This window comes from Hemiscyllium ocellatum, unplaced genomic scaffold (genome assembly GCF_020745735.1).
Source record: "Hemiscyllium ocellatum isolate sHemOce1 unplaced genomic scaffold, sHemOce1.pat.X.cur. scaffold_529_pat_ctg1, whole genome shotgun sequence".
In the NCBI taxonomy this organism is placed as follows: Eukaryota; Metazoa; Chordata; class Chondrichthyes; order Orectolobiformes; family Hemiscylliidae; genus Hemiscyllium; species Hemiscyllium ocellatum.
Window position 1 is genome coordinate 207,781 of NW_026869100.1, and position 24,286 is coordinate 232,066.

At 44.8% G+C, this 24,286-nt stretch overlaps 1 long non-coding RNA gene across 1 annotated transcript in view; it reads right to left on the reverse strand.

The window, feature by feature from the left end:
- LOC132813903 (uncharacterized) overlaps nucleotides 1-24,286 on the reverse strand; it is a 31,558-nt gene that overhangs the window by 6,768 nt on the left and 504 nt on the right. The window contains exons 2-3 of the long non-coding RNA XR_009644209.1: nucleotides 12,532-12,643; nucleotides 2,368-2,493 (exon numbers count right to left, since the gene is read on the reverse strand). This is a non-coding gene — a long non-coding RNA (uncharacterized LOC132813903). The remainder of the gene's footprint in view (nucleotides 1-2,367; nucleotides 2,494-12,531; nucleotides 12,644-24,286) is intronic.

The window sequence follows — 24,286 nt, forward strand, 5'->3', positions numbered from 1 at the left end:
GGAAGAAATTGTGGAGCCCCGAGCAAAGGTATTTGTACCATTGACAGACATATGTGATGGGCTGGAAGGCTGGAGGCTGACATAGTGAACAGTGAAGGAGGTGTGCTACGATTACAAAAGGGATCTTGATGATTTGGGTGAATGTGCTGAAAAATTGTAGATGGAATTCAACCTGTATAAATGCAAGGCAGTGCACTTGATAAAACAAACAAGGGTAGAGCTTATACAATTAATGTTAGGGCCTCAGTTAGTATTTTAGAGCAGAGGGACCTCCGAGTTCAGGTACATAATTCTTGAAGTTTGCATCACAGGATGGATAAGACAGTGCTTGGCATGCCTGACTATTGCTCAGTCCATTGAGTGTGGGATTTGGGACGTCATGTTGAGATTACACAGACATTTGTGAGACCTGCAATAGTCTGTACAGTTCTGCTCGCCCAGTAATAGGGAGGATATTATTAAGCTGCGGGGGGTTCAGAAGAGATTTACCAGGACGTTGCTGGATACTGAAGGCTTGAGTTCTGAAAAATGGCTGGATAGGCTGAGTCTTTTTTCACTGGAGCCTGGAGTTTGAGATGTGATGTTATAAAAGTTCATTTTAAAAAATGACATATAGATCAATTTAATGGTAGTTGCCTTTTCCCTTGGATGGGGGAGTCTCAAGAGGAGGGACCACATTTTAAACATTAGAAGAGAGAGATGTTAAACAAATGGGTACAAATTGTTACGCAGAGGGTGTTTTGATTGTGGAATGAACTTCCTGAGGAACGTTTAAAAGACAGAGATACTAAACGAGTATTTTGTATCAGTTTTTACTGTGGAAAAGGATATGGAAGATATAGAATGTAGGGAAATAGATCGTGACACCTTGTAAAATGTCAATATTACAGAGGAGCAAGTTCTGGATGTCTTGAAATGCATAAAGGTGGGTAAATTCCCAGGACCAGATCAGGTGTACCCGAGAACTCTGTGGGAACCTAGAGAAGTGATTATTGGACCTCTTGCTGAGATATTTGTATCATGGAATTGTCACTGATGAGGCGCCGGAAGACTGGAGGTTGGCTAACATGGTGCCACTGTTTAAGAAGAGTGGTAAGGAAAAGCCAGGGAATTATAGGCCAGAGAGCCTGACGTCGGTGGTGGGCAAGTTGTTGGAGGGAATGCTGAGGGACAGGATGTACATGTATTTGGAAAGGCAAGGACTGATTAGAGATAGATATTTGTGCGTAAGGGATCATGTCTCATAAACTTGATTGAGTTTTTTGAAGAAGTATCAAAGAGGATTGTTGAGGGCTGAGTGGTAGATGTGATCTATATGGACTTCAGTAAGGCGTTTGACAAGTTTCCGTATGGGATTCTGACTAGCAAAGTTCAATCTCACGCAATACAAGGAGAACTAGCTATTTGGACACAAAACTGGCTCAAAGAAAGAACACAGAGGGTGGTGGTGGAGGGTTCCTTATCAGACTGGAGGCCTGTGACCAGTTGAGTGCCACAAGGATGGGACCTAAGAATGGTGAATAGCCAAGGGTAAGGGAGTCCAAAACGCAAGGGTACAAACTGGAGATGAGAGAGCAAAAATTTAAAGAGGGAGCTGAAGGGGAACATTATCCATAGAGGAAGGTGTACAGACAGAACGGACTGCCAGGGGCACATGGGAGAAACAAGAACAATGACAACATGGAAAACACATTTGGGCAGGTACATGGAGAGGAGAAGGTTTGAAGAGCTAAGGGCTAAACGCAGGCAAATGAGACTCATTCAATATATGAAACATGTGCAGCATTGACTAGTTGGACCACAGTTTCTGTTTCCGTGCTGTATCACTCTGTATCCAGGTAAAGAGGATTACAGTTCGGAAATAAAGCATGCTGCAGACACTGAAGCAAGTTACAGCGATAGAGATGGCAGTCTGGAATGCAGTACGTTTCAAATATGTGGAGGGACTATCGGTAAGGGAGGAGGTTACAGGGACAGAAACTGTTATAGGAGTTAAAAATGACTTAAGACACTGGTACACAAGCCAAGTCATAGGTACAGTGTTGCAGAGTAGTGAGTCTTAGTACAGTGTTGGAGGGAGAACACAGAACAGAAAGATCCCAGGCAGCATTCCCACCCTCTCATGGGAGGCCTGCTTTCCCTTCTGTTGCCCTGAGGTTCATAAGACTGCACCGGCCTGGATTGATAACTATGAACTCCCATGCTGTCTCAATGCAACGTAAATTAAAATAGAGGTGGTGTTTGAGCCAGAGGTGTGTCTGTACTGTACTGTGCTCCCACTCCAGCACTGTATCTATGTCATGTTTTGTTAGCGATGTTAGGAGCCCTCTCATTGCTCTCTGCTCTGTGCACTCTGAGTGATCTTACCTCACTGCAGGATTTATTGAAGGCTCCACATCTCCCATCCTTTGTCTCTCTGGCTGACCAATCATCTTCAAAGAGGTGTTGGACGAGACACACAGCAATTGGGAAATCTATTGAGTCAGCACTTTCCTGAGTACATACAGGAGACAGAAATAGACAGAATGGGAAATTAGACTGATGCAGTGAGGGTTACACATGGAGAATGGAAATGAGTCCCACAGAGATCTGGAAAATCCCAGTCTCCATTCCTGGCCTGTGCTGTTGCATCTCTCTGGAGTGGAGAATTCTGTTGGCTCAGGATCTAAAGGAAGTGCAAGAGCTGGAGGCACTGACAGAGGCGGCAATTAGACCCACACAGTGATGGATACCACATGAAGAGAGACTGGGTGATATCACCAGAGTGCGGGAAGACCTCAGGATCACACAGTCATGTTGGAAGAATGGGTTTAGCTTCATGTTGCCCTGGTACCAGTGCTCAGGGATGAGCAACCAGTAAACAGGCGAAGTGATGGCCGAGTGGTATTATTGCTAGAGCATGCATCCAAAACCTCAGCTAATGTTCAGGGGAAGTGGATTTGAATCCCACCATCAATAAATTTAAAAATAGTAATTAACAATCCATAAATAAATGTGAAACCATTGCTGATGTACAAAAAAGCCCAAACACTTGTCCTTTAGAGAAGGAATCTGCCCATCCTGACATGGTCTGCATGACATACCCACAGCAAAGTGTTTGCCTCTCAATTACTCTCTGAAATGGCCGAGCAAGTTACTCAGCTCAAGGGCAGCTAGGGCTGGGCAAGAAAGGCTGGTCAGCCAGAGACACCCACATCCCATACCTGATTTAATAAATAATCCATTAGGATGGTCCCCCTGGAACTGTGCTGGGACCTGTGTCCTGGCCAATCATGTCAGTAGATTACTGATAGAGAGGATGCAGGGACAGGGTTCAAGTGAAAGGAGCTTTCCAAATCCAAAGGGAAAAGGTGAATTATGAGAGCAACATGGGAATGTGGCTGAAGACAAGCAGAAAGGAACAGGATGGGACAGTTTAACTGAAACTGTACATCAGGGAATCGAATTGTGACAGGAAATTATGGGAAAGAGTAAATTATGGATAATGTCTCATCAATAAGGTAGATTGATTTGTGCCAGAGAGAAATGAGATTTAGACACCAGAGAGACGTGGTTACAGGGCGAACAAAAGGTGGACATAAATATTCAATTGTTTACAATCTCGCAGAAACTCAGGCAAAATGGGTAACACTAACAATAATGGGTAACAAAGGCATTACAGAGAAAGCATTTGGTCTCAGATCATGAAGTTGCGTCAATCTGAATGTAAATTCTGGCTACTACTTGCCAAGGACACAAGCAGCAGAACAGTTTTAGCCACCGAACAGCATTTCATTGCTCATCACTGCATTAAACAGGAATCAATTGGAATTTTTAATAAAAGATTTGTGATAATTTTGGGAAACTTCAATATTCCCAAAATCTCACACTGACAAGAGCGATATTGAAAGAAGAGTTCAGAGAATTTTGTTTCAGTGTTTCTTTAAATAACAAATTGTGCAACTGGTTAGGGACACAACTGTCACAGAGCGACCGTTGTGTGATCAAACTAAGCGAATCAGTAATGTCACCTGGAGAGATCCTCAGGGAAATTGTGATAAAGTGCAGTTTAAAGAAATATAAAGTTTTAAAGTGAATCACAGAAAGAACAAGCTTCAACTAGAAACAAAAACAGCCAACTACATGAGTTTTAAAGGAGAACTGACCAAGGTGAAGAGGTCAAACAAACTGAAACCTGTGTCTGTAAATGAACAGTGGAAAACATTTGAAGTAACAGTGTAAATCACTCAACAAAAGGACATTCCATTGAAACAGACAAAACCTCAGCAAGACATTCCCACCAGCCCCTCACTCAGGACAAAATGGATCATATTAGATTATGAGGCTTAGAAGATCACCACAAAGTACTTAAAATCCTGAAATGAGAGTGTGTTTTAGGAGTGTTAAAGGGATTACAAAGGGTCTGCTAGCAGAAGTTGGGTAATGGGATGGGGAATCATTGTCAGGGTTCAATGTCACGAAAGGTGAAGGTGCTGGAGGTAGTGAGAGTGTTACAGAGAGTGGTCAGGGCCTGAACGGTGTTACAAAGCCAGTATGGATTGCTGCAGCGGGAGGGGTTTGCAGAGGTAGGGAGGGACATAAGTATTTTTATTTATTCATTCATGGGATGTGGGTGTCACTGCTAATTACCCAGAGGACAGCTCAGAGTCAGCCATATTGCAGTGCGTCTGAAGTCACATGTTAGCCAGACCAGGTTAGAATATTTGATGTCCTTCCCTAAAGGAGGTACGTGAACCAGATGAGTTCTTCCTACTGACCAACAATGCTTTTATAGTGGCCTGACCAATGTCTTGTACAGATACAACATGATGTCCCAACTCCTACCCTTAATGCTCTGCCTAATGAAAGAACCCATCCCAAACACCTGCTTCACCAGTCTCTGTACCTGTGACAACACTTTCAAAGAACTGTCTACCTGCATCCCTGGGTCTCTGACTGACAACACTACCCAGGGCCCGAACATTAACTGTACAAGTCCCACCCTGGTTTGTTTCACCACAATGCAACACTTCACATTTATCTGATTAAACTACATCTGCTATTCTTCAGCCCACTCTCCCAGCAGTACTGTTCATCCTGTTGTATCATAGTTAACCTTCTTCACTGTCCACATCACCAGCAATTTCAGTGTCACCCAAAAACCAATATTCCCATCCAAACCATTTATCCAAATGACAAACAACAGGGGACCCACTCCACCGCTGGTCACATGCCTCCAGTCAGAAATACATGTCTCCCATCACCCTCTGTCTCCAACCATCAAGCCCAATTTTCTGTCCAGTTGACTAGCTCCTCCTGAATGCCATATCCTTTTGCACTGATCTAAGATTAGTACCCACTTTAAGATATGACACGTAGAACAAAGAACAGTACAGAACAAGACCCTTCGGCCATGATGATATGCCAATCCTTTGTCTGACCATAAGATTAAAAAAAAAGTGGCAGATAAAGTTTAATTCAGATAAATGCGAGGTGCTGCATTTTGGGAAAGCAAATCTTAGCAGGACTGAAACACTCATTGGTAAGGTCCTTGAGTGTGTTCCTGACAAAGAGACCTCGGAGTACAGGTTCATAGCTCCTTGAAAGTGGAGTTGCAGGTCGATAGGATAGTGAAGAAAGCGTTTCGTATGCTTTCCTTTATTGGTCAGCATATTGAGTACAGGGGAGGTCATATTGCGGCTGTACAGCACATTGATTAGGCCACGGTTGAATATTGCGTGCAATTTTGGTCTCCTTACTATAAGAAAGATGTTGGGAAACTTGAAAGGGTTCAGAAAAGATTTACAAGGATGTTGCCAGGGTTAGAGCTACAGGGAGAGGCTGCACATGCTGGGGCTGATGGGTGACCTTATAGAGGTTTACAAAATTATGAGGGACATGGATAGGGTAAATAGACAAAATCTTTTCCCTGAGGTGGGGGAGTCCAGAACTAGAGGGCATAGGTTTAGGATGAGAGGGGAAAGATACGAAAGAGACCTAAGGGGCAACTTGTTCACATAGAGGGTGGTACGTGTATGGAATGAGCTGCCAGAGGATGTGGTGGAGGCTGGAACAATTGCAACAATTAAGAGGCATTGGGATGGGTATATGAATAGGAAGGGTTTGGAGGGATATGGACTGGGTGCTGGCAGGTGGGATAGACTGGGTTGGGATATCTGGTCGGCATAGACAGGTTGGACTGAAGGGTCTGTTTCCATGCTGTACATCTCTATGGCTCTAACTTCCATACCCTTCATTATATTATCATTCATGTGTCTATTCAGAAGTATATTAAATGTCCCTAATGCATCTAATTTTACTGCCACCGCTGGTAGTGCATTCCACTCAGTCACCACCCTGTATGTAACGACCCTATCTCTGAAATCTCCCCTTAACCATCCGCTAATCACCCGAAAATTATACCCCCTTGTAATAGCTATTTATGTCAGGGTAAAAAAAAACTCTATTCACTCTATCTCTGACTGTCACCACCTTGTTCACCTCTGCCAAGTCACCCCTCACCCTTCTTCACTCCAATGAGAAAAGCCTTACCTCCCTCAACCTTTCTTCATAAGACATGCTCTCCAGTACAGACAGCATCCTGGTAAATCTCCTCTTTACTCTCTCTAAAGTTTCCACATCCTTCCTGTAATGAGGGGACCAGAACTGAACACTATATTCCAAGTGGAGTCTAACCAGGGCTCTATAGAGCTGCAGCATAACCTCACAGCTATAAAACTCAATCCCCATACTAATGAAATCCAACACAATATATTCCTAAGCCTATCAGCTTGGGTGGCTACATTGAGGGATCTAGGGACTTGGACCCCAAAATCCCTCTGTTCCTCCACATTGCCAAAGGTCCTGCCTTTAACCCTGCATTCTGCATTCAAATTCAATCTTTCAAAATGAATGACTTCACACTTTTCCAGATTGAACTCCATCTCCCACTTCTCAGTCCAGCTCTGAATCCTATCATTGTCCCGTTGCAACCTACAACCTACAACAGCCCTCCACACTATCAGTCACTCCACCAACCTCTGTGTCATTGGCAAACTTACTAACCGACTCTTCCACTCACACATCCAACTTATTGACAAAATCACAAACAGCAGAGGTCCTGTAACCACTCCCTGCAGAAAACCACTTGTCACTGAGCTCCAGGATAAATTGTTTCCACCTATCATCACCCTCTGTCTTCTGTGGGCCAGTAATTCTGTATCCAGACAGACAGGTTTCCCTGTATCCCATGTCTCCGTAATTTCTGAATGAGCCGTAAAGGTGTTTTGTCACATTCTCAAAAGATTCAATAAGATTTGTCAGGCATGACCTGTCCCTTACAAAGCCATGCTGACTATCTCTAATCAAACTATAGTTTCCCAAGGAAAAATAAATCCTGTCTCCCATCGTCCTCTCCAATAAACTGCACACCACAGACATAAGACTTACAGATGTGCAATTCCCAGGATTATCCCTATTCCCTTTCCTGAATAAGGGAATACTATTTTCCTGCCTCCAATCATCTGGTCCGACTCCAGTGGACAGTGAGGGTGCAAAGGTCATCATCAGGTGTGCAGCAACCCATTCCCTCGCTTCGTGCAGTAACTTTGGACTCATCCAGTCTGGTTCAGCGACTTATCTATCCTTATCTTTTACAAAATTCTCAGCACATCCTCCTTAACATCCACCTGTTCACGTACATCAGCCTGTTTCACACTGTCCTCACAAACGACAAGACCCTTCTCAGCAGTGAATACCTCTGCCCCTACCTCCTGTGACTCCAGGCACAAGTTCCTTCCACTATCCCAGAGTGGCCTTATCCTCACTCTGGCCATCCTCTTGTTCCTCACATCAGTGGAGAATGCCTCACAGTTTTCCTTAATCCTTCCCACAAAGTCTTTTCATGCCGCCTTCTAGTTGCCCTAAGTCCATTCCTCGGTTCCTTCCTGGTACCTTCAGGGAATCTCTACAGTATGGAAACAGGCCATTTGGCCCAACAACTCCATATCAACCCTCCAAACAGTATCCAACCCAGCCCCATTCCCCCACCATATTACTCTCCATTTGCCCTGACTAATGTACCAAACTACCCATCCCTGAACACTATGGGTAATTTAGCATGGCTGAGTCACTTAATTTATACATCTTTGGGCTGCGGGGGAGGGGGGGGGGAAACTGGAGCACCTGGAGGAAACCCACACAGACACGGGGAGAATGTGCAAACTCCCCACAGACAGTCGCCTGAGGCTGTAATCGAAATGGAGCCCGTGGTGCTATGAGGTAGCTAACCACTGTGCCACCGTGCCATCCAATGTAACTCTCTGGAGCCCTGTCTGATCCTCGCTTCCTCAACCTTAAGTAAGCATCCTTCTTCCTCTTGACTAGATGTTAAAGTCCATGTGGACAACGTTGACGGCTCTGCCTTCATCTATCTTTGGCCACCTCCTCGAAGAGTCAATCCGGTTTGTGAAACACGGTTTCCCACTCACAAAGCCATGCTGACCGTCTCGAATCAGCCCTTGCCTTTGTAAATATACGTAGCTCCTTTCTCTCAGAATCTCCTCCAACAACTTCCCAATCACTGGTCTCACTGGGCTGTAATTTCCTGGCGTTTCCCTGCAGCCCTTAAGTGATGGAACAGCATTAGCCGCCCTCCAGTCTTTCGACACCTCACCGTGTCTGTTGATAATATAAATATCGCTGTTAGGGACACTGCAATCTCTTCCCTAGCTTCCCACAATATTCTAGTATCGACCCAATGAGCTACTGAGGATTGATCTACCTTTATTTGTTTTAAGATTCCAGCACTTTCTCTTTTCTGTTGAGGATTCTTTGCAAGACATCGCTATTTATTTCCCCAAGTTCCCGAGCTTCCATGTCTTTCTCCACAGTAAATACTGACAAGATTATTTTGTCTAATATCTCACCCATCTCCTCTGGTTCCACACATAGGCGACCGTATTGATCTTTAAGGGGCCCTATTCTCTACCAAGTTACTCTTTAGCCCTTATTGAAACTTGTATAAAGGTTTCTGATAATTCAAATACATGATATCCCCTTTCCCACTACACCCTCCTACACCCTTACAACTCTGCCATTTATACTCACACCAACAAATTAAATCCAACAGACTCAAAAACAAATTCTCCTTTATCACACATGTATCTAAGTGGCCAGTTATTGTATATTGACAAATCCTTTCCAACAATGTCAGTATGGTCCCGACGTACTGTCAGGCTAACACTGTTTGGTTTCAGACTGACAGCAGAAAGGGTTGAGGGAGATCTTGTGTATCAATCTGAAAAAGGGAGCTCACAGGGTCAGCAGGGAATAGAGAGGGCAAATCAAATGCTGGCATTTATTACAGAGGGAATGGAGTCTAAAAATAGGCAGGTCTAGCTAAAACTATACAAGGTACAAGTCAGACCACACCTCGAATATTATGCACAGTGTGAATCCCCGAAGGAAAGGTATTGTCGCATTGGAGGCAGGTCAGAGAAGGGTCACTCGGCTGATCCTGGGAAAGGAGGGATTTTCTAATGAGAAGAGGTGGAGTAGGTTGAGGTTGAACCAATTGAAGTTGAGATAATGAGAGAGAAATGGAATGAAACATCCAAGATTCTGAGGGGCTCTGATCGGGCAGATGCTGGGAACAGTACAGCACAGCAACAGGCCCTTCGGCCTACCACGTCCATGCTGTCCATGATGCTATTCTAACTCATACCATCTGCCTGCACATGGTCTATATCCCTCTATTCTCTTCCTGTTCATGTTTCTGTCGAAATCCCACTTCAAAACTTTCCTCACGTTTCTGTTTCTATGACCTCGCTTGGCAACTTCCACTCTCTGTAAAAAAAACTTGCCTCACACATCTCGTTTAAACATTCTCTTTCTCACCTTAAACCTCTGCGCTCTAGTATTTGAAACTTTCACACTGGAAAAGAGATTGTGACTATCTACATTGTCTATCCCTGTCCTAATGTTATGTCCCTGAACCTGGTCACCTGTCAGCCTCTGATACTCTCACAAATCAATCCAACTTTGTTAAATTTCCTCTTACACACCTAACACAACCTTAAAAACCCTAACACAGGCGACGTGCTGATAAACCCCTTTTGCACCCTCTCCAAAGCCTCCACATCCTCCCTATTGTGTGGAGATGAGAACTGCACACAGTTCTCCAAATGTGGCCAATCAAATATTTTATACAATTACAGCATCAGATGCAAACCAGAATACTCAACGTTGTGACCGATGAAGACCAGTGCTCCATTTGCTTTCCTTCCCATCTGAAACATTTCTGTTGCCATTTTCTGGGAGTTTAGATTAGATTAGATTACTTACAGTGTGGAAACAGGCCCTTCGGCCCAACATGTCCACACCGACCCGCCGAAGCGCAACCCACCCATACCCTTACATTTACCCCTTACCTAACACTACGGGCAATTTAGCATGGCCAATTCACCTGACCCGCACATCTTTGGACTGTGGGAGGAAACCGGAGCACCCGGAGGAAACCCACGCAGACACGGGGAGAACGTGCAAACTCCACACAGTCAGTCGCCTGAGTCGGGAATTGAACCCGGGTCTCAGGCGCTGTGAGGCAACAGTGCTAACCACTGTGCCACCGTGTCACCCAAGATCCTTCTGTATATCAATATCCCTCGGTATGCGAACTTTCTTCTTGAATTTGACATCATCTCACACTTGTCCAGATTAAACTCAATTTGCCATTTCTGTCTATCTTTCCGAATGTTCTGTAACCTCCTGCAGATTTTAATGAATCAGGGAAACAAGGGTTGTGAGGAAAAGGCAGGAAAGTAGAATTGAAGAGTATCAGGTCAGCCATGATCTGACTGAAGGGCACAGTATACTCAATGGGCCAAATGGCCTCATTCCCCTCCTAACTCAATATGTCCTGCATAATATTATGGGTTTCTGCTCACAAAACTCCTTTACAATGGGATTATTGGATATTTATTCGTACACAGCATATGATCTACAAATATGATATGATGTTATAGAAAACTATCTCACATATAATCCAGGATTCGATCCATTACAGCACTGATACTCATTGCTGTATCAGTCGGCATGGAGACCACTGTCACACACAGGTACTGTACTGTTCTTGCTACAAGTACATTCAGTGTCCTGACTGTAACCATATTGACATTCCCATCACTGGCTGGTGCCTACAATAGAATTCCTGCTAATGGTTGCTGCTGCTTGCTTATTCTCAGCTCCACTTTTCATATTCAGATCCACATGACTGTCTCATTAATGCATTAACCTCATCCTTCCTTCACAACTTGTTGGCTTTTTGCCTAGCCTGCCTATTGGGACTAGATTGGGTTGGGATATCTGCTCAGCATGGATGGGTTAGACCGAAGGTTTCCATACTGTACATCTCTCTGACTCTATCCCAATAACCCTTCAGTATTCGCTTCCCAGTGATGGTGATTCTGCAGCTAAATCTCCGGAATGACAGTTCAATCGTATCTATTCACTGTCACTCGATCTGCCTTATGGCGAATGCAGGGAGTCATTCCTCAGTAGTGGGGGGTTGAACAGATGGGTAGAGATTACAGAGACAGGGAGGCTTACAGGGACTCGAGGATGTTAGTGTTAAACAGAGTTACATCTGGTCAAGAATGTTCATGGGACAAAGGGGTTTGGGGATTGGAGGAATTTACAGAGATATAAAGGGGCTGGATTAGATTCTGGAGATAGGAATAGGGATGGAGAAAGGAAGAGGTAGGCAGACTGAGAGGCACAGACAGGGGGCTGTTTCATCTAGGAGAGTATTGTGTATACTAACAGAGATATGGAAGGTTGTCTGACTGAAGACGTTTACAGATATAAGGCAGCTTCTAGGCTCTGGAGGCTACATAGATCGGAAGGCAATGGAGAATGCCAGGTTACTGGGTTGGAGACAGTTACACAAATGGGGAGGGTTGTACAAACTGAAGGAGGTTCCTGTGGTCGCGAGGGGTATGGTGTCGGGAATGAGGATGAAATTTAACAAGATAAAGGTCAAAGAATTGGAGAAGGATAAGGAGATTACAAATGTTTCACAGCTAAGGAAGGGTTGTAGGAGCTGGAGGGGATTACATAGGTAGGGACCGTTGGAGAGGTTAAATCCATTGACATGGAGGGTGGTGTTGGTGAGAGGAGCTTACAGGGATAGACAGGACAGTCAGGGATGAAGAAATTGAGTATCTACTACAGAAGTTTAGGAATTAGGATGTTAGGGATTGGAGAACCTGACAGAGACAGAGACAATGGTGTGGACTAGAGGAGATTCCAGACAGAGGTAGGATTATTTAGAGAATATTACAGAGATCACTAACACAGCATGGGCCAGGATTGATGCCTGCGATCCCCTGTGCTGTCGCATTGAGGACCAGTACAGCAGAGGTGAGAGCAGGACCCTCACAAGATGATGGGAATGAAGCCTAGAATTGCCCAGCTATCTATGTCCGGTCTTCCAGGTCTGAATATAGAAGTCTACCACCCCCAACCTGTGCTGTTTACTGTGAGTGATCTTACCGGCTGCAGGACTTACTGAAGGCTCCAGATCTCCCTCTCCATCTCTCTCAGGCTGACCAACCAGCTTCAATGAGGTGATGGATGAGACAGAAGTTAGGAACATCCTGATTACCTGCATGAGACAGAAATAGACAGAATGGAAAATTAGACTGATGCAATGAGGAAACCTCATGCAGAGTGGCACCAAGTCCAGCAGAGATCTCGGAAACCCCCGTCTCCATCCCTTGTCTGTGCTGCTGCGTCTCTCTGGAGTGAACAATTCTGTTGACTCAGGATCTCAGACCATCTGTTAGTGGGAGAAATGCTGACAGAGGCAGCAAATAGACCGACACAGCGAGGGATACCACATGGAGAGATACTGAGTGATATCACATTATTGGACATTGCATTAACAGAGAATTGTTTGAATTTGTAACAAAGTTACTGGGATAATTGTGAGGGGATTCAACCTTCCTATCTCATCATCTCTTTCGCGGTGGCTCACAGACAAGGCTGACTCTCCCACTCTCGATGGTGGGGGTGGGGGGGGTCTGGAGTTGGCTGTACAGACCGATGTGGCCTTCCACAGACTCTGTTACACTTGGGGCAGAAGGTGGCCATGGGAAGGAGGTGGGTGGGGCGTTGGTGTGGTCATGCGCTCCTTATGCTGTTTTCTCCTGGATTCCCATTTTCCCCACAGAAAGTCTCGAGGTGCTCGATACCTTCCAAATATTCCTCCCCGACTTTGGACAATCTTGGTCCTGGACTTATCAGATTTGATTAAGAGATGAAAAAAACTATCAAATCTGAAGAACCCAACATTTAGAAGTGCGGACGTATTTGTTAAAGAGATCTCTGGGGTGTCTCCTAGCAGGAGGATTTCAGTAGGAAGCGGAAACATTGTCAGATGATAGGAACAAGGAGAATTGAAGGTGCTGGAGGTGGTGAGAGTGTTACAGCGAGGGGCAAAGGCCTGAACAATGTTACAAAGCCAGTACAAATTGCTGCAGCTAGAGCTGTTTGCTGAGGTAGGGATGTACATCTGTATTTTCATTGATTCATTCGCGGCCTGAGGATGTCACCGTGTAGACCAGTATACATTACCCCACTGCTAATTGCCCAGAAGCAGCTCAGAGTCAGTCATATTGCTGTGGGATTGGAGTCACATATGAGCCAGACCAGGTAAGAATGCCACATGTCCCTCCCTGATGGACATACGTGAACAAGTTGATTTTTTCCAGGTAATTAACAATGCTTATACAGTGGCCTCACTAATATTCTGTACAAATACACCATGACGTCCCAACTCCTACTCTCAATGCTCTGTCCAATGAAGGGTAACCATCCCAAATGCCTGCTTCACCAGCCTGTCTACCCGTGATGCTACTTTCAAAAAACTGTACCTGCATCCCCGTGTCACTGATTGACACCAGCACCCAGGACCCGAACATTAACTGTACAAGTCCAGCCTGGTCTGCTTTACCACAATATAACATCTTGAATTTCTTCATCTGTTCTTCCTAACCTCACTGGCCCAGCAGTACTCTTCGATAACCCTCTTCACTGTCCCCTTTATCACCAATTTCATTCTCACTCACAAACTTGCTAACCATGATTCCTGTATTATCATGCAAACTGTTTATATAAATGATGCACAACAGTGACCCAGCACCGAACCCCATGGCACACCGTTGGTCACAGGCCTGCAGTTTGAACAGCAACCCTCTGTGAACACGCTCTGTCTCCTACCGTCAATCCTGTTTTGTATCCAGTTGGTGAGCACTCCCTGGTTATGTGTGATCTAAACTTACTAAACAGTCTGCCATGCAGACCCTTGTCAAAGGCCTTGCTAAGGTCCATGGAGACATCATGTCCTGCACTGCTTTGATCTCTCACTTGTCTACCTCCACACTCACGTTTGAAGCATAATTTCCCGTGCACAAAGCCATACTGACTGTCATTGATCTGTCCTTGCCTTTCCAAATGCATGATGATCGTTTCTCTCAGAATCTCCTCCAACAACTTACCACCCCTGCCATCCGTCTCACTGGTCCGTAGTAGCTGTCGATGATACAAATATCTCTGGGTGGGGCCCTGCAATTTCCTCCCTCCCTTCTCACAAGGTGCTGGGATACATCTGATCGTGTCCCAAGGTTTTATCTAACTTTTTGCATTTTAAGACATCCAGCACCTCCTGTTCTCCAATGTGCATTCTTTACAAGACATCACTATGTATTTTCCAAAGTTCCCGAGCTTCCATGTCTTTCTCCACAGTAAATCCTCACACAAAATATTTGTTCAGTATCTCCCCCATCAGCAGTGATTCCACACAGACAGCCTCATTGACCTTTCGGGGGCCCTATTCCCTCCCGAGCTCATTTTTAGCCCTTGTTGAAACTTGGCAAAATGCTTCTGAAATTTCAAATATCCCTCTACCACAACTAGCCTCCCTCACCCTTATCTATTCTGCATTTATGGTCACACCAAAATATAGAATCCAACAGATTTAAAAATACTCCCCTTTTATAAAATCATGCGTCTCCCATTGTTTTTAAGCATGCAATTATCATTTATTGTCATCTCCTTTATAACACATTCCAGCACGTTCCCGACTTACTGTCAGGGTAACACTGTTTGGTTTCAGACTGACAGCAGAAAGGGTTAAGGGAGTTCTTGTTTATCAATCTGAAAAAGGGAGCTTACAGGGTCAGCAGGGAATAAAGAAGGCAAATCAAATGCTGCCATTTATTACAGAGGGAATGGAGTCTAAATATAGGGAGGTTTTGCTAAAACAATGTAAGGTACAAGTCAGACCACACCTAGATTATAATGAACACTATGTGTGCCCTAAGGAAAGACATTCTTGTATTGGAGGCAGGCCAGGGAAGGTTCACTCGGCTGATCCTGGAGATGGCTGGATTTTCCAATGATCAGAGGTGGAGTAGATTGACCTGGAACCCATTGGGGTTTGATGAATGGGAGAGAAATCGAAAGAAACATCCAGGATTCTGATTGGCTTTGACAGGGTAGATGCCGTTAAGTTAGAAAATAGATCAGTACAGCAGAGTAATCGGCCCTTCGGCCCACCACGGCTGTGCTGACCATGATGCTATTCTAAACTAATCCCATCTGCCTGCACATGGGCGATTTCCCTCTATTCTCTGCCTGTTCATGTTCTCTGCAGGAGAAAACATGTTATTGTTTGGAGCAAGGTAGAGAAGTAAAGCATCTTTGATTAGACGTCAGAGACAGGGATGTGTGTAGGGTTGTGGATCGCTACATGAGAATATTACAGTGATAGGGAGGGGGGTATGGACTGGAAAATATTGCAAGCACATGGAAGATGATATAGACTGGAGAATGTTGCATGGATAGGGAGGAAGTTGTAGACTGGATAAAGTTAGAAGGAGAGATGATTTTATGCACTGGAAGGTATGTCAGAGAGAGAGAGTGGTGTGCATGCTGCAAGATACGACAGGGATAGGGAAGTTTGTAGAGACTGGAGGAGAGAGTCATAGAGAGGCTGGTGAGAGACCAGATTCACTTAAGAGCATAGGATGTGCTGCAGTGAGCAGAGCCTTTTGCAGATATAAATGAGGATACAATGGCCACAAAGCAGTCACACCAATACATAGGTATATAGGAACTGAAGGAATTGAAGAGATTACACGGACTGGGAGTGTTGTACGCAGTGGAGTAGATTAAACTGATAGGGATGGTTTTAGAGGCTCAACAACATTAGTAAATAATGGAGGTTGCAATACTGAGAGTGTGTTTCAGCAAGGTGGATGATATAGACCTGAAGGAGCTTTCACAGAGAGCGATGGCTTTCTGGTCTGGTGAGGGCTGCACAGTGCAGGGAATTGTAGTGGCTGGGGGCATTTACATAGATAGGGAGAGTATTAGTGGTCGGCAGAATTCACAAAAATTGGTCTGCAGGTCACGACAGAAATCAGAAGGGTTATATCAACTTGATTGTGTACACAGGCAGGAAAGGTTATGGGGATTGGAGCAGCTCACCATGACAGACGGACACATGGAGACTGGAGATGTTGCAGAAAGATTACTATGTTTAATTGTATAGAACTCCACATAAGTCTGTCCTGGTTCTTTCTTTATGTTTCTGAACCGCTGTCGTTACGCTTCTGGTACTAATCCATAAGCACTTACAATAGCCTGTTTGACATGTGCATAATCTCTTGATCACTCAGGAGACAGCGCTGCAAATACCTCACTGGCTCTGCCTAGCAGCTTAGACTGAACTAGCTTCACCCACAAGACCTCAGGCCACTCCATTTGTCTCTCCAATTTTTCAAATGAAGTACAGAGGTCCTTGAAAGTCGAGTCACAGGTAGATAGGATAGCAACGAAGGCACTTGGTATGCATTCCTTTATTGGTCAGAGTATTGAGTACAAGAGTGGGAGGTCGTGTGGTGGGGAGATATTTGGGGGAGCGACATTGGTTAGGTCACGTTTGGAAAACTGTGTGCAATTTTGGTCTCCTTCCTATCAGAAGGATGTTGTGAAACTTGAAGGGTTCAGAAATGATTTACAAGGATGTTGCCAAGGTTGGAGGATTTGAGCTGTAGGGAGAGTCTGTACAGGCTGGGGTTGTATTCCCTCGAGCGTCGGAAGCTGAGGGGAGACATTACAGAGGTTCACAAAATTATGAGTGGCATGGATAGGATAAATAGACAAAGTCTTTTCCCTGGGGTTGTTGAGTCCAGAACTATAGGGCATAGGTTTCGGTTGAGAGGGGAAATATGTAAAAGAGAGCTAAGGAGCAAATATTTCACACAGAGGGTGTTACGTGTTTGGAATGAACTGCCAGAGGAAGTGGAGGAGGCGGTACAATTGCAACAGTTGAAAGGCATCTGGATGGGTATATGAACAGGAGGGGTTTAGAGGGAGATGGGCCAGGTGCTGATTGGTGCGACTGGATTGGCATGGACAAGTTGGACTGAAAGGTCTGTTTCCATGCTGTACATCTCTATGATTCTCTGACTCTAATTGCCGAAGTTTCAAATCACTGCAGGCAGTTAGTGATCGAGATAGAATTGTAAGGCCTTTTGGGGATTACACAGTTCCGGAGGATTGTAGGGACTTGATGATGTTCTATATGGAAGTAGGGTTGTCGGGACTGAAGCTGGGAACAGAGATAGAGAGAACCGCAGGGGATTACCGAGATCTGGAGGCTCGTGGTCTCTGCTGAAAGTTCCACGTAGAGGGATGTTTTGTGGAACTTCAGGACCTTGGATAGATAGGCAGATTTGAAGGGGCTGGAGGGGACAACAGATGCATGGAGAAATGAAGTGACTGGAGCATACAGAGTTGGAGATGCAATAATTTGCAAGGACTGTAGAAGCTGGAGGGGTTCTCACAGACAAGGAGGATTGTAGGAGTGTGAGGAGTTTACAGAGGTAGGAGGTTGGGGCATTCTCAGTAATTAGTGGTTTGGAGCACTGTCCAGACTGGGGAGGTTTCAGAATGAGGAAGGGATAAAACAAAAGGAAGCAGTTACAGAAAATTGGGGAACATAAATATATCACTTCGGTGCTGTGTCACTGTGGGTCACCGGGAGGACAGATGTCCTCATTAAAATGTACATATCCTCAGGGGAATGGACAGGGTGGATGCTGAAAGGATGGTTCCTTCCACTTATGAGAGAGAGACAAACAAGCAGACTCTGTATGACGAAGGTGGAGAAGGGGAAGTTGTCTTTTTCTTCGAATGGCCCAAAACTACTTCAGGTTTGTTCCCACACAGCTCAAAGGAAAGCAATGCGATAACATTGGTCATTTAGAATTGCAGGAGATACAAGACCAAGACCAGGTGGGAAGGGCTGGAGGGAATGAGAGAGAAGGGAGATGTTCAACAGCTGGAAGGGTTTCCAGGGAGTGGACACGGTCAGGACTGGAGAACATGACACGCTCACTCATGAGAGGGTGATAACGATATGGCACAAGGTCAAACACAGCAGGAGGAACCCAACCCTGTCATTTACTCAGGGAGCTGCTCTCACCCTGTCTGGTACTAAGCCCCACATACAAATAGAGTCTAGGTTAGAGTGGTGCTGGAAAAGCACAGCAGGTCAGGAAGCATCTGAGGAGCGGGAACATCGACATTGGGCAAAACATCGATTTTCCTGCTCCTCGGATGCTGCCTGACCTGCTGTGCTTTTCCAGCACCGCTGTAATCGAGACTCTGATCTGCAGCATCTGCAAGTCTCACTTTTGCCACATACAATCAGCATGAGGTTTCCCAGTTCCTGGTGCTCAGGGCCCAGTGCACTCACCCCTGAACCTGTCGGTGAGGTATTTACACAGTTACACATTGTCCAGAAACACTGTGCCCGAGCTGACATCAACTGGGAAACTGACACTCTACCAAGCAAAGACTATCTGCACTCAGATTCCCTGGTCATACAATCCTCTGAGTGATAATCTGCAGAGAACAACAGAATCCACGAATCCCCGGTGCATGGGTCAGGGTCAATGATGAAAGTGTCATTCTTTCAAAAATGACAACTCTTCAATTCCTTCATCTCACAAAACTGCCATTTAAAAATATTAAAATAAAGACCATTCTAAACAAAGGCTTTGATGAGGTGAGCTGTGGTCAGTCTGTAGATCTGGATGTTACCGGATATATTGAGAGTGCTTTCTACCAGAGCACCCCCAGGTCAATCTCAGGCACACAGAGAGAATGGGCAAATAGATTCACATCTGAACTCACACCTCCCAGCCTGGGAACCTGTAGCTGTGCACAGCCATTCCGGTAAAGATCTCTAGAAACAGGACATCAGAGCCAGAAGACTGGAGGTTGGCTATCGTGTTGCTACTACTTAAGGAAGGCAGTAAAGAAAAGCCAGGGAACTATAGACTGGTGAGCCTGACATCGGTGGGCACGTGTTGGAGGGAATCGTGTGGGACAGGATGTACATGCAGGAGTCAGGGTCAAGGAAATGCAAGGACTGATTAGGGATAGTCAACATTGCTTTGAGAGTGGGAAAGCATGTCTCACAAACTTGATTGAGTTTTTTGAAGAAGTAACATAGAGGATTGATGAGGGCAGAGCAGTGGATGTGATCTATATGGACTTCAGTCAGGTGCTCAACAAAGTTCCCCATTGGAGACTGGTTAGCAAGGTTAGATCTCACGGAATACAGGGAGAACTAGCCAATTGGAGCAGAACTGTCTCAAAGGTAGAAGACAAAGTGTGGTGGGGAAGGGTTGGTTTTCAAACTGGAGGCCAGTGACAAGTGGAGTGCCACAAGGGTCGGTGCTGGGTCCAATATTTTGTATTGCTTAGATAAATGATTTGGATGTGAGCATAAGAGGTATAGTTAGTAAGTTTGCAGATGACAATAAAATTGGAGGTGTAGTGGCCAGCGAAAGAGGTTACTTCCAATTACAATGGGAACTTGATCAGGTGGGCCAAATGGCTGTGAAGTGGTAGATGGAGTTTAATGCAGATAAATGCGAGTTGCTGCATTTTGAGAAAGCATATTTTTGCTGGACATATACACTTAATAGTAAGGTCTGACTTGCTGAACATAGAGATATTGGAGTGCAGTTCATTGCTCCTTGAAAGCAGAGTCGCAGGTAGGTAGGATAGTGAAGGAGGCATTTGGTATACTTTCTTTTATTGGTCAGAGTATTGAGTACAGGAGTTGACAGGTCATGTTATTGTTGTACAGGACATTGGTTAGATTACTTTTGGAATAGTGTGTGCAATTCTGGTCACCTCCCTATCGGAAGTATGTTGTGAAACTTAAAAGGGTTCAGAAAATATTTACAAGGATGCTGCCAGGACTGGAGGGTTTGAGCTTTAGAGAGAGGTTGAATAGACTGGGACTGTTTTCCCCGGAGCTTCGAAGCTGAGGGGTGACCTTATAGAGGTTATAACATTATTAGGGGTGACCTGACAGAGGGTTTGAAATCATGAGGGGCATGGAGAGGCTAAAGAGACAAAGTCTTCACCTTCAGGTGTGGGAGTCCAGAATTGGAGGGTATAGGTTTATGGTTAGAGGGGAAAGATATAAAAGAGACTTAAGGGGCATTTTTTTTTAATGCAGAGGGTGGTAGGTGTATGGAATGAGCTGCCAGAGGAAGTGGTGGAGGCTGATACAAAGACATCTGGATGGGTATATGAATAGGAAGGGTTTGCAAGAATATGAGCCAGATGCTGGTAGGTAGGACTAGGTTATGTTAGGATATCTAGTCAGCATGGACAGGTTGGACCGAAGGGTCTGTTTCCATGATGTATACCTCTTTGACTCAAAGAATGGCTGAATGGTTCAATCAAAAATGATCTGTGGTTCAAATCATAACATCCTTCATGTTCCACAACCCATTCTTGGTCCCATCCTGCAGGCTCTATGAATCCCTGTCCCTCTAACCTCCTGAAGGATCCACGTCCCTTCCTACATTAGTACCATCCTCCAGGTTCTGCAGCCCTTCCTACCTCTGTAACATGGCCCAGTCTCTACAACTCTTCCCTCCTCTGCAATGTTTCCCATAAGGGCAGTGGAGGCCGGTGGCATTTACAAGAGTTAAGGAGGGATATCGGGATTGGAGTATTTTGCAGGCATTAGGAATATAGGGACTTGAGGAGGTTTCACAGTTTATGAGTGTTGTGGGGACTGTCGGAAGTTACAAAGATTGGGGTGGTTTCAGATTGGAGGATTCTGCAGAAAAACCTTACATGGGTAAAGGCAGGAACCTTAGCAGTGTACACAAACAGAGGGATCCTGTGTCCCTGAAGTTACCACCCAATTTGAGAGGGAGTTAAAAAGGCGTATGGTGTGTTGGCTTTCATGAGTAGATATGGCTAAGACCTTAAACAAATTTTTCACTCCAGAACTTACTGTGGACAAAGACTGGGGAACTCAGGGAACAAGAGTAATACGTTACACCACAATTGGAGTTCTCTGCAATTCCAGTTTCCCTGCTATAGCAAGGATGTTGTGAAATTTGAAAGGGCTCAGAAAAGATTTCCAAGATGTTGCCCGGGTTGTTGCTGAATACGCTGGGGCTATTTTCCCTGGAGCATCAGAGACCTTAAAGAGGTTTATATAAACATGAGGGGCATGGATTGGGTAAACATTCAAGGTCTTTTCCCTAGGGATTGGGAAGTCCAAATCGAGAGGGTATAGGTTTATAAAGGGACCGAAGGGACAGCCTTTTCATGCACATGGTGATGTGTGTATTGAATGAGTTGAGAGAGAAAGTAACGGAGACTGATACAATTACAACATTTAAAAGGTATCTGGTTGGATGTATGAGTAAGGGATCAGAGGTACATGGGACAAATGGGATGGATTTATTTCAATCTTCTGGTCAGCATGGATGAATTGGACCGAAGAGTCTGTTTCCATGCTATACATCTCTATGACTTGAAAAGAGTGCATGTTATAGAAGAGCTGGTGCTTGTGGTTTTAAAGTATGAAGGTATGGAAAGCCCCAGGAACTGATTAAGTGTATCACAGGACATTGTGGGATGCTAGGGAACAAACTGCGGAGCTACTAGCAAGGGTATTTGTACCATTGACAGCCATGTGTGATGGTCTGGAAGGCTGGAGGGTGGTTTAGTGGACAGCGAAGGAGGTTTTCTAATGTTACAAAGAGATCTTGATGAAATGGTTGAATGGGCAGAAAACCTGTGAATGGAATTTAATCTGACTAAATGTGAGGTAATGCACTTGGTCAAACAAGCAAGGGTAGAGCTTATACAATTACTGTTCGGGCCTCAGTTAGTGTTTTAGAGCAGAGGGACCTCCGGGTTCAGGTACCTAATTCTTGAAGTTTGCATCACAGGATGGATAAGACAGTGCTTGGCATGCCTGACTATTGCTCAGTCCATTGAGTGGAGGACTTGGGACGTGATTACGATATTGTACGGATATTGGTGAGGACTCTTCTTCAATACCCTGTCCAGTTCTGGTCACCCAGTTATAGGGAGAATATTATTAACCTGAAGGGTGTTCAGAAGAAATTTACCAAGACCTTGCTGGGTATGAAATGCTTGAGTTCAGAAAAATGGAAGATATGCAGATTTTCTTTTCAGCGGAGCCTGGAGGTTGAGAGGTGACCTTATAGAAGTTTAAGAAAAAAAGTAGGAATATAGATAGAGTTAATGGTCATTGCCTTTTCCTTCGGATGAGGGAGTCGCAAGTGGACGGGCCACATTTTTAAGGGTAGAAGAGAGAGATGTTAAAAAAAGAATATAAGGGGCAAACTGTTCCACAGAGGGTGGTTTGGGTGGAGAATGAACTTCCTGAGGTGGATGTTGGTACAATTACAATGTTTAAAAGACATTTAGTTAAGTACATGGATAGGAAAGGGTTGGAGGGATATGGGCCAGCAACAGGCAGCTGGGATGAGTTTAGTTTGAGATGATGGTTGGTACCAACTGAAGAGTCAGTTTCCATGCTGTCCAGCTCTGACAATAATATGGTTTTGATCCATTATTTAAGAAAGACAGCGATGGAAACCCAGCGAACTAAAGACCAAGTAGCCCAATGTCAGTGGTGGGTAAGTTGTCGAAATGATTCTGCCAGACAGGAGTTACATGTATTTGGAAAGGCAAGGATTGATGAGAGATAGTCAGCACGGCTTTGTGCGTACAAAGTCAGGTCTCACTAACGGGATTGTATTTGTTGAAGTGGTGACTGTACATTGTCTACACTAACGTCAGCAGGACCTTTGACAGGATTTAGCATGATATACTGGTTTGTAAGATTAGATCACATGTGATCAGGAGGAGTTAGCCAACTGGATACAAAATTGGCCTGACAGTAGGAGACAGAGGGTGGTGGGAGAGAGTTGTTGTTCAGACTGGAGGCCTGTGACCAGCGGTGTGCTACAAGGATTGATCCTGGGTCCACTGATGTGCATCATCGACAATCGATTTGTTTGAGAACATCGGAGTCATCGTTAGTAATTTTGTGGATGATCAAGTTAATGGCGTAGTGGGCATTGAATAGAGTTATCAAAGGGGATCTCGACCAACTGGGCCAGTGAACCAAGGCATGAAAGATGGATTTTAATTCAGGTATTGAGTTTTGGACTAACACAGTTATTGGTACAGCCCTGGGTAGTGTTATCGAACAGTGAGAGACCAAGGGGTGCAGTTACATTGTTCTTTGGAAGTGGCTTCACAGGTGGGCAGGGTGGGGAAAGCAGCATTTGGCACACTTGTCATCATTGTCCAGCGCTTTGATACATGAGTTGGAGATATTTGTAACATTATCTTCAATATTTCCCTTGGACAGAGGAGGCTTATAAGGGAAGACTCAAAAGTTTTTAAAACCATGCAGGGAATAAGAATGGTGAATAGCCAAGGGTAAGTGAGTCCAAAACTAGACGGTATAAACGTGAGGTGAGAGAGCAAAGATTTAAAGAGGGAGCTGAGAGGCAACAATATACACAGAGGATGGTGCACAGACAGAACGGACTGCCAGGGGCCCATGGGGAAAAACAAAAACAATTGCAACATGGAAACAATATTTAGGCAGGTACATGGAGAGGAGAAGGTCTGAAGGGATATGGGCCAAACACAGGCAAATGCAACTCGTTCAGTTTTGGAAAAATGGTCAGAATTGATGACTTGGACTGAAGGTTCTGTTTTCCTGCTGCATGACCCTGTACCCAGTTAAAGAGGAGGAGAATACTGAGATAAGGCACGTTGTAGACATTGAAGCAAGTTATAGCCATAGGGATGGTAGCCTGGAATGCGGAACGTTTCAAATATGCGGAGGCCTATATGGAAAGAA